Here is an 11,768-nt window from a genome sequence, read left to right on the forward strand (position 1 = left end):
TTATGATCTTGGATTAGGCAGTCATTTTTTAGATATTACACCAGAGCATATGCAACAAAAGAAAAAAATAGATAAATTGGACTTCATTAAAATTAAAAGCTTTTGTGCTTCAAAGTATACTGTCAAGGCTGTAAAAAGATAGCCCAGAGCATGAGAGACAGTATTTACAAATCATATACCTGGTACAAGTGTAGTGTTCAGTATATATAAAGAACTCTTACAGCTCAACACTAAAAAGACAACTCAATTAAAAAATGTGCAAAAGATCTATACAGACATTTCTCCAAAGGGAATAAACAAATGGTGCAGGCACATGAAAAGATATTTAACATCATTAGTCCCTGGTGGTTGTTATTCAGTCACCCAAGTCATCCGACTCTTTGCGACCCCATGTATTGCAGCACACTAGGCTTCCCCTGTTCCTCACCATCTCCTGGAGTTTTCCCAAGCTCATGTCCACTGAATCGGTGATGCTATCCAACCATCTCATCCTCTGTTGCCCTCTTCTCCTTCTGTCTTCAGTCTTTCCCATTATCAGAGTCTTTTCCAATGAGTCACCTCCTCAGGTAGTCATAATATTGGAGCTTCAGATTCATCATCAGTCCTTCCAAAGAATATTCAGGGTTGATGTCCTTTAGGATTGACTTGGTTTGATCTCCTTGCAGTCCAAGGGACTCTCAAGAGTCTTCTCCAACACCACAATTGAAAAGCATCAATTCTTCAGTGCTCTGCCTTATTTATTGTCCAGCTCTCATGTCCATACATGACTACTGGAAAGACCATAGCCTTGAGTATATGGACCTTTGTTGGTGAAGTAAGGTCTTTGTTTCTTAACACACTGTTTAGGTTTGTCATAGCTTTCCTGCTAAGAAGCAGTTGTTTTCTAATTTCATGGCTACAGTCACCATCTGCAGTGATTTTAGAGCCCAAGAAGAGGACATCTGTCACTGCTTCCACCTTTTCCCCTTCTATTTGCTGTTAAGTGATGGGACTGGATGCCATGATCTTTGTTTTGTTAATATTGTGTTTTAAGCCAGCCTTTTAACTCTCCTCCTTCACCCTCATCAAGAAGCTCTTTAGTTCTTCTTTACTTTCTGCCATTAGAGTGGTATTATCTGCATATCTAGAGTTATTGATATTTCCCTCGGCAGTTTTGATTCCAGCTTGTAACTTGTCCAGCCCAGTGTTTCGCATGATGTGCTCTGTGTATAAGTTAAACAGGGTGATAATCAACAGCCTTGTCTTACTCCTCATCCTGAACCAGTCAGTTGTTCCGTACACATTCTGTTACTTCCTGATGCGCATACAGGTTTCTCAGGAGACAGGTAATATGGTCTGATATTCCCATCTCTTTAAGAGTTTGCTATAGTTTATTATGATCCACACAGTCGAAGGCTTAAGTGTAGTCAATAAACAGAGGTAGATGCTTTAATGGATTTCCCTTGCTTTCTCGTTAATCCATCAAATGTTGGCAGTTTGATCTTTGGTTCCTCTGCCTTTTCTAAACCCAGCTTGAACATCTTGAAATTCTTGGTTCACGTAATGCTGAAGCCTGTCTTGGAGGATTTTGAGCATAACCTTACTAGCATGGGGTATGAATGCAATTGTCCAGTGGTTTGAACATTCTTCAGTGCTACCCTTCTTGGAAATTGGGATGAGGAGTGACATTTTCCAGTCCTGTGGCTACTGCTGGGTTTTCCCAGTTTGCTGATATATTGAGTGCAGCACTTTGATAGCGTCAAGTTTTAGGATTTCAAACAGCTTTGCTGGAATTCCATCACCTCCACTGGCTTTATTGGCAGCAGTGCATCATAAGGCTCACTTGATTTTACACTTCAGAATGTCTGACTCTGAGTGGGAGACTACACCATTGTGGTTATCCAAGTCATTAAGATCTTTTTGTATAGTTCTTATGTGTATTCTTTCCATCTCTTCTTGATCTCCTTTGCTTCTATTAGGTCTTTACTATTTCTGTCCTTTATTGTGTCCATCTTTGGATGAAATAAATGTTCCTTTGATATTTCCAAATCTCTTGAAGAGCTCTCTAGTCTTACCCTTTCTGTTGTTTTCCTCCATTTCTTTGGTTGTTCATTAAAGAAGGCTTTCTTGTCTCTCCTTGCTGTTCTCGGGAACTCTGCATTTAGTTGGGGATGCCTTTCCCCTTCTCCCTTGCTTATTGCTTCTCTTCTTTCCTCAGCTATTTGCAAAACCTCCTCAGACAACCAATTTGCCTTCTTGCATTTCTTTTTCCATTGGGATGATTTCGTATGCTGCCTTCTGTGCAATATTATGGAACTCTCTCCACTCTGTTTACTAGATCTAATCTCTTGACTCTATTCTTTGCCTCCACTGTATATTCATAGGGGATTTGATTTAAGTTGTACCTGACTGGCCTAGTGGTTTCCCCCAGTTTTCTTTAGTTTACGCCTGAATTTTGTTATGAGGAGCTGATAACCTGAAGCATGGTCAGTTCTAGGTCTTGGCTTTGCTCACTGTGTACAGCTTCTCCATCTTTGGCTACAAAGTATGCAATGAATCTAATTTTGGTGTTGACCATTTGATAATGCCCATGTGTAAAGTTGTCTTGTGTTGTTGAAATAGGGTGTTTGCTATGACCAGTGTGTTCTCTTGGCAGAATTCTGTTAGCCTTTGCCCTGCTTCATTTTGTACTCCAAGGCCAAACTTGCCTGTTACTCCAGGTATGTCTTGATTTCCTGCTTTGGCATGCCAAGTCCTAGTGATGAGTAAGACATCTTTTTTTTTTGGTGTTAGTTCTAGTAAGTCTTCTAGGTCTTAAAAGAACTGGTCAGCTTTAGCTTCTTCAACATCGGTGGTTGGGCAAAGACTTGGATTACTGTGATGTTGAATGAGTTGCCTTGGAAACAAACTGAGATCATTCTGTCGTTTTTAAGGTTGCACCCAAGTACTGCATTTTGGACTCTTCTGTAGATTATAAGGGCTACTCCGTTTCTTTTATCCGTTTCTTTTATGGGTCTCTTGCCCACAGTAGTAGATAATAATGGTCATCTGCATTAAATTCACCCATTCCCATCCATATTAGTTCACTGATTCCAAGATGTTGATGTTTACTCTTGGGATCTCCTGCTTGACCACATCCAATTTAACTTGATTCATGGACTTAACATTCCAGGTTCCTATGCAATACTGTTCTTTACAGCGTCGTATTTTAATTTCATCACCAGACACATCTACAACTGGGCATCATTTCTGCTCTGGCCCAGCTGCTTCATTCTTTCTGGAGCTATTAGTAGTTGTCCTCCACTTTTCCCCAGGGGGGCTCATCTTTTGCTGTCATATCTTTTTGCCTTTTTATACATGGAGTTCTCATGGCTAGTGTACTGGAGTGGTTTGCCATTCCCTCTTCCAGTGGATCACATTTTGTCAGAACTCACCACTATGACCTGTCCATCTTGGGTGGCCTTCCACAGCATGCCTCATAGCTTCATTGAGTTATGCAAGCCCTTTCGCCATGACAGGGCAGTGATCCATGAAGGGGCATTAGTTGCTAGGCAAACAAAATCAAAACCACAATGAGATACTACTTTGCACCCACTGGGATGGCTATACTCCAAAAGATGGATAATAGCAAGTGTTGTTGAAAATGTAGAGAAAATGAAACCCTTGTATGTTGCTGGTATGTGTGTAAAATGGTTCACTTTGGGAAACAGTTTGGAAGTTTCTTAAAACATTAAACAGTTACCATCCAACCCAACAGTTCTACTCCTTGGTGGGTAACCAAGAGAAATGAAATTGTGCCTGTACAAAAATATGTATACAAGTGTTGATAGGAGAATTACTCATAATAGCCAAAAAAGTGAAACAACCCAAATGTCTATGAACTGATGAGAAAAACAAAATGTGCCAGTCTGAAGATGTACCATAGAATAATATAGAATAATATTGAGCCAAAAAACGATTGAAGTACTGATACATGAACAGTCTATGGGAACCCTGAGACAGTTGTGCTAACAGAAAGAAGCCAGACACAAAAAGTCACGTATTAAATAATTCTGTTTATGTGAAATGTCCAGAATTGGCAGATCCATAGAGACTGAGAGCAGATTAGTGGCTACTGGGTGCTTTGGAGAAGGGAAAATAGGGAATGACAGCTACATTGAATGATGGCTACAGGTTTTCTTTTTGGGGTGGTAAGAATAATTTCACAGCTCTGAATATGCTAGAAGCCATTCGGTTGTTAACATTTAAAAGGGTGAATACTATGGTATGTGAATTATATCTCAATAAAAAGATTTCAGTGTCTCTGCCTGGGTTTCCTTATTCATAATGGGAGGCAGAGCCAACAGTTATTGAACGTTTCCTGTCAGCTGATGCAAGCGTCTTCAGATGTTGCTGTAGAGGGCCAGATGGTAAATACTTTAGACTTTGCCAAGTACAGTCTCTCCAGGCTCTCACTCCTGCCCTTGTGGTGTGAGAGTGGCTGTAGACAATACGTAACTGCACGAGTGTGTGACTGTGTCCTGATAAAGCTTTATTTAGACACTGAAATGTCAGTTTCAATGTAACTAAATGTTGTTATTTTCATTTTTCCCAAACACATAGCGATGTAGAAGTCATTCCTAGCTTGCAGGCTGTGAAAAGCACATGGTCAGAGGAATTTGACCATTGGGCTGGTACTTGGCTGACCCCTGGGCTAAAAATGAGCTTTAAATGAGTGTCAGTAGCCTCATGAGGCAGGGGTGATTCTTTACCCTATTTCACAGATGAAGCAATCGAGAGTTTCAGAGGCTGAAGCCAGTCTCACAAGGCTGGGCCAAAACCCCATTGCGTTCCAGAGCCTGTCCTCTTTAACCACTGTGCCCCATCCTCCTGCCTGCACCGCCCCCTACCCCCCGACCCAGCCTAGTACCTCCTAACAGTGCTGATCCCCTCCTGCTTCTTTGCTGCCTCTGTCACTGCCTGCTGCCCTCCAGTATCTTGAATCCTCCACTTACTCTGGCATGGCCATTTCCTTTCTTCTCTTCTAATGCTCTTTTCCATATTGTGAAGCCAACACCCACATTGGGCCTTGGGAAAAATAAATCCGCCACCTTGCCTCCCTTTCAGACTTTCCTCGTGACTCACTTCTTCTGGGAAGACCATGCCTCAGCCACCTTTTGACCCTAAATCCAGCTGGAACTGAGTCCGCCTTCCTGGCTGCGGCGCTCTCCCCTTATCATCCGTCTTTCGGCAGGCTGGTTGGCTGAGTACTATTGAAACCCTCTGCAGTGACTTTTTTTTAGAGCCTCTTTGTTTAATTTAGTGCCCAGAACTTGGTTAGGACCTTCAGGGAAGTTGAAACGCTAAGGATACTTTTCATTGAGAGGTCTTTCTCTGGCTCAGTCTCCGTGCTGTCCTAGCCTTTCCTGCTCTCTCTCTTCCATCCTTGGATCCAAGCCAGACCATCCCTTCATGGCGCAGGTGAGCGAGAGGCAGAGGCCTCGGGGAGGTAAGTCCCTTTTATATCTGCATGACCGGTATACTTCCTGTTCACATGTGCTGCTCTTAGGGAAAATGGGACAGTATATGTGGGGCCTCTCCTCCTGTTTCATCCTCTGTCCCTCCCTTAGATGTTCCGTCATCACCCTTTACATGGTGACACATCAAGAACGTGTTACATGGGACCATAAGACCTATTCCGCAGGGGGCAGAAATCTTTTCTTGTGCCTCTGCTAGGATTCGTTTCATTTGTCAGACACCCATACTTTACACATAGCCCTTCCTCTGGAAGCATTGTTTTCTATGCTCTTCTAAGACAGCAATCTCCCCCCGACCCCCAATTTTTAAAATTAATCAATAAAAGTAGAAAGAAAAGAAATAATTTAGAAGTGCTTAAGTGATTAATGTAAGCTGTTTGTTTATGACTGATTATATGGTTGAGAAAAGAGTCCTTCTGACTTCAGCACTATTTCCATTCCAAGTAGCTTGGACTTTGTTAAGTACGAAAAATCAGTGTCTCCAGAGAAGTCTCTGCCGGTAGCTGACCAGGGTGACTGGACGCACTGATCAGCAGTTGGGTAAGGGATGATAAAGATGGGTGAATTACATTCTTTTGCAATTCCTCGGCTGCATCTGAATTATTCAGAGGCCAAAAACTTTCCTTCTTTGGCCTAAAATATTTTAAAAATAATACTTGGAAGGCTCATTTGGTTTTAAGGAACAGAGGGAAATTTGTTGGAATGATTTCGAGTTGTGTCATGGAATCTATGGGGAGAATGGGGGAGCTGGAGTCCTCAGAAAACAAGGCATCTTTCTCTGCGTCTGCCACTCCTCTTGTGTCTCCGTGTATCTCGGCTGTGTCTTTTCTCACTCTCCGTGCGGACTGCTTGACAGTTAGTCTGCAGATGGCCCATTTTGACTGCCCCCAAGGGTCACCCTTGGTTTCCAAGGCTCGGAGGATGTGAATTCTGTCTTATTTATGTCTGTCTGCTTCTTGTTCTTGCTAGGAGTCCTGGTGTTGGAGATAGCTAGCAGACACGCCAGGAGGAGGTGGGAAATATGGTGGTTATTGGAAAGATCCTGGAGTTAGGAGGTAGCCATCTCTCTGAAGGAAGCCAAACCTAGAAGTAGGATTATCAGGAACTCAGGGCGTGTCTTCTGTTTTTATCATCTCTGTTTCTTGCTGTGTATCTACTTTGCCTTGTTCTCCCTGAAGACTCCCTCTCTGCTTCTCAGGCCACAGCCTGCTGGCCCTGATTTCTCAGTGGGCCTGCTGTGTTCTTACCTAGTGAAATTGCACTTTACCTGGAGGTAAGGTTCTGAAGTCAACACGTCAGGTGAAAATTGCTTATGGTTAAAATTTCCTTTGAAAGTCCTGGAAATCCCTGGTGAATAAGGAGAGATGCTTGGAGTCTGTGGGCATGTGGGAACAGAGGCCTGCTAAGGGAACATCAGCTTTTGAGCTCCTGTTGCTTCAAAGCATTTGTTCATAATTTGCACTATTAATAAAAGTGCTTCCTCTTCCCCCTGTTCCTCCTCCAAGCACTGATAGTTGCCTATGTATTAGTTAAGCCTGAACGTGACGTGATTTCGCTGTATCTTAGTCCTGGGGGAAGAATATAATGCACCTGATTGGTCCTGTGTGTGGGCTATGTGTGTGTCCCTAACCCATCAGTTCTGGCTCATTTGTGTCAGCTCCATTCAGGAAGTAGTCACACTTTTATTTTAGGCTTGCCAAAAAAAGAAGAGCAGAAAGATGTGGAGTGAGTGATGGGAATGAGACAAATGAAACCACAGCCTAGAAGAGTGACAGCTGGAGTCTGAATCGCCGGCTCTGGTAGGACACAGCATATTCCGCAGTCTCTCAGAATCACTTATATGCCATTGTTCAAATGGAGCTCCCCTGGTCCTATCCCATTTCTCTTGAAATGGTACCTAGAATTTGCAGTTTAATTTAGGCTCCCCAGATGATGAATCTTATCCACACCAAATTTTGAGAATTGCTGCCTTCAAGACAAAGCTATTGGGCTATTTCAGCTACCTTTAGAATAAAGTGTTGTAATCCTGTAGATATATGTTATCATTTTAGAACATCTTAAGCTTTCACATGGCATTGAGAGTTAGGGTTTTTTTTTTTTTTTTTTCTGTTCATTATGGGTTGCAACTACTGTTTTGAGCAAGGTGAGTTTTAAATAAATTTAGGTTTCTGTTTTTATTTCTCGTATGTCTTGAATCTTTGGAGGATACCTTCATATTAACTAAGACTCTGTATGTGTGTTTGTGCATGTGGTCTCAATTGTGTCTGACTCTTTGCCAGGCTCCTCTGTCCATGGGGTTTCCCAGACAAGAATACTGGAGTGGGTTGCCACTTCCTACTCCAGGGGATGTCTCCTGTATTGGCAGGTGGATATTAACTGAAGACTTCGATTCATTAAAAAAAAAAAAAAAAAAAAGGAGACCTTTACATTTACTTGAAAGGTGTTTTACATACCTTCTCAGCCCATGGTATTAATATATAAAAATTATTCTATAGAATTAAAGAGTTGGGTAAGGGAGTGGATTTAAAAGTGCTTGTAGAGTGTATATACCTTTGGAACACATCTTGACCAATTAAGAATTGTGAAATATCGACACAATGTTGTATCTTTATTTCATATTATGAAAACCAAAAGTTTGTTTGTTGCAGTTGAGTTCTCACTGGCTGCTGTTAAAGTGTTTTTGAAAACTGGTATGGTAACCTTAACTTCTGGTAGATTCTAAACTCCTCTGGTTGTTAAGACAAGTAGAATGTATCTCCAGGGTCCTATGCTTTGATTGAAATTGTTTAGATATGACTCATTTTTGTTTCCTCCAAGGGTGAAGAATGTACATTTCAGAACATCACTCTCTCCCCCCAAAATTTATGCTTAGAAAACATCGCAAAGTTATTGCTAGGAACGTGGTTGGAGTGGCCAGTGTAAACTTAGTTGTTGCTTAAGGCACTTTCTGTTCTCTTTCTGGGTGGAAGAGAAGGGCGGGGCAGGTGGGGAGCTGGGAGAAGTAGCTTCCCCTTACTTTTCCTGCCAAAGTCAGTTTAAAAAAAAGGTGCCGCGCCTTTTTTTTTTTTTCCTCCTTTTTCATCCTCCCAGCACAGTGGGATATGAATTGGGAGGAGATTTTGGCACCAATGAGAGTTTTAATAAGAAGTTATTTTTGTAGATGTGCTTTTTTTTTGACCACACTGTGTGGCAGTCAGGATCTTAGTTCCTGGATCAAGGATGGAATTTGTGCCTCCTGAAGTGGACATGTGGAGTCCTAACCACTGGACTGCCAGACAGTTCCTGTAGATGTCCTTTTAGAGTTCCTCCCCTAAAAACTCAGGCCCTTTAAAAAATCATTCAGTTAGGACCTGTCTTGCCGCAACACCAGCTGGTATAAAGAAGAATGTGAGACGCCAGGCATCCAGTGAGTGGATTTGGTTGCAGAACCAACCACTTGGTGTTTGTGCGTCTGCATTAATAGTTTCTCTACTGTGCAGGTGGGGAGTTGGGGAGGAAATTTTACAGGAGAGGGAAAAAGAAAAACTCTGCCTATAAATTCTGTGAAATCCTGCAGGACTTGAGACTTCATCAAAGTAAAGAAATAGAAGACAAGGTAGATTTGAGCACGTGGAAATCACATAAATGACCATCTCTGGGTATAGTGTTCTGAAACGCCCAAGTATACAAAGCATGGAGTCGGGCTGTAAATTTCACGTGTCCTCCATTAACCTGCATAATCAGGTAGTCATAGAAAATACTGTGTGTACGGGAGGCATCTGTCCTCCTCCACACACATCCATTACCAGTGAAGCCCTTTCCGTGTGGGGTCCAACTTGTTGACCCATCCTGATACTTATGGCTTGGGATTATTACCTTTACCTCTTCAGAACTGGTAAATCATTTTTCTGCTAAATGACTGTGCTGGAGATAACCCCTGCAGTTAGGACAGCAAAAGAAAATGGATTGTTCTGAGGACATTGTGTGTAATTAATTCCCCTTTTTTCCCTAACAAGACAGTGTCTTCTCCCTCTTTTGTCCTTCCTTCCTTTTTCGCTTTTCTTTCTTCCTTCTTTTCCTTTGTTCATTCCTCTGTAGATTTTTTCCTTTGCCCCTCCTTCCCTCCCTCCCTCCCTCTCTCCTATTTGTCTTTCTTCTCTTTTTCCTTTTGATTGTCCCCTCACTCTTTCTGGCCAAGTTGTTCCTCAAGCAGAGCACCCCTGTTGACACTGGAGTGGACTGGAAATGTGTTGCTCTACGCGCTTTTCCTGTTGAGGGTTCCAGTGTCTTCCCCTTGGCACACTAACGGCCCACAACTGTAGCTGAGTGGCTGGCGGGGCAGCTGCCTGGGGCGGTGGAGAAGCAGCAGGCCCCTTCCCAGGTGACCTTGCTAAGTGATCTCTTTGTAAATCCCACCTCATCAGAGTTCAAGAAATGAATCCTAAGCCTCAATTTGAACTGCTGTCTCCTGCTTTGCCTGAGTGTTGCTTTGAGCCCTGGGCTGGGAAGAAATTCTGTTTATATATGTGTGTCCCTCCACAAAGGTGGAAATAGTGGTGCCAAAGAAAAAGGGTTTTTTACTCACATCTGAACTCAAGAGTTAAACATAAGGAAGTGAAGGACAAGTTTCAGTGGTGCTGTGTAAATTGCACTGTAGGAAGATCTGGATCAAAAAGTTACAATCTGTTTTTATGTGTTTGCTGGGGGGTGGGTCCAGTTTGGGGACAATTACAAAAGTCAGCTAAGTTATTAGCTCTGCTCTTTTTCCTTCTCCTTTCCTGCATGGTGGGCTTTTCTTGAGTGTTTGATCCACCTTACACACATCCTGGAGTCACTTGGCCCTGGGTTCAAATCCCAGTCCTGCTAACGTACTACAGCACCTTTTAGCTGAGTTGCTTCGTCTTACTTTTCCCGTTGTCAGACTGGAGTAATCGACACGCCTGCTTTGTTTGGTGGTCCTGATAGTTGAGTGAGGTAACGTTTAGAAAGGGCTTCTCATAGTGTGTACAGTGTGTAATAGTAAGTACTGCTCTCATGAGAAAGTACCGCGTAACAACCTCTGGTCTGTCCGTTCCCTTTCAGATAGGGAGTTTGATGAAGTTTTTCAGAGGGCAGAAGAGACTTGGGCAAGATAATATCCACATGTGTTCTTTCTTTCAGTCTTAGAGGTACTTTCAATCTAAATGTGAAGAGAATATTCTTTCAGCTAGTATGTCCATGAAGTATTGATGCATAATAACAGGCTCTAGTAAATTAAAGATGAAAACTGTAATTTGATTATTAAACTAAAAGCTGAAAGTCACTTCAGCCTAATCATTAGGCTCAGATCATTAGGCTGAGAGGGAGGAGGACTCATTTCCAACTTATGGAGTCTGATGTTGGGAGCTTTGGTTTTTTGTTTCCTTCATATCAGTCACAGAAAAAAACCTCCTGCATTCAAATCTAAGTTATGTCTTATAATTACACCTGGGACAAAGTCTCGCCTTATATGGTATTCTCTTTTAAAACCAGGAATGTTTCTTAGCTCAACCCTACTTGGTTACTCATTTCACAATCACCATTTGTTGGAGATACTTAGGACTGGAAGACTTTCTTAGAAAACAGCTTATAAAGAGAACTGTCTCATCTGTCTTTTGCACCTCAGCCTCCCACCTTCAGATCAAAATTTTCTTTTTAAATGCTGTAAAATTCTCCATTCCTTTTTCTTTGGGGTGAGCTATCATAGATGCTACACATGCTTTTGTGGGTCTGCTTCCCCTCTTCCTCTTTTTTTCTTAATCAGGTAGTCAACCCCCATATAATTTTGTTTGTCCAATTTAAGTGTTTCTTCAAATTGTACCCTTTCCATAAATCAGGGTAAACGAGTCTGAGTCACTAACTTCAAATTAATCTGTGACCTCTGTGTTCCCTGACAATATTGGAATGGAATGCCAGCGGTCCACATACTTCGATATTGTGAATAATTTTTGAGGACGTTAGAAGGTCAAACATTATTTATGATTTCTCTGGGTTTGCTTGATGGCAATCACGGCTCTGTAGAAGTCAATCAAGTCTCTTGATAATTCTGTTTAGGCAGTATATAATTAGGTGTTTAAAATTAGTTAGTGTCTGTTTTGCTATGCGTTTCACGTTCTCTTCGGGAAAGCATGTTTACCAGATGACTTTGGGGACATCTTTTACTTCAGCTTTTGCTTTTCCCTTGAGCAGAGAGTTTGAAAGTTAGGGAATTCTTTCTACTTGTATTACCTGTTTGTCAGCAATTTACCAGAGTTGTTTTTATTTAACACTGAACAA

At 42.0% G+C, this 11,768-nt stretch overlaps 1 protein-coding gene across 20 annotated transcripts in view; it reads left to right on the forward strand.

Annotated features, from left to right (window-relative positions):
- The window catches only part of FOXP1 (forkhead box P1), a 627,865-nt gene that overhangs the window by 45,613 nt on the left and 570,484 nt on the right, over positions 1-11,768 (forward strand). The gene's annotated exons all lie outside the window — the stretch shown is intronic.

The sequence above is a fragment of the Bos javanicus genome, chromosome 22 (assembly GCF_032452875.1).
Source record: "Bos javanicus breed banteng chromosome 22, ARS-OSU_banteng_1.0, whole genome shotgun sequence".
NCBI classification, from domain to species: domain Eukaryota; kingdom Metazoa; phylum Chordata; class Mammalia; order Artiodactyla; family Bovidae; genus Bos; species Bos javanicus.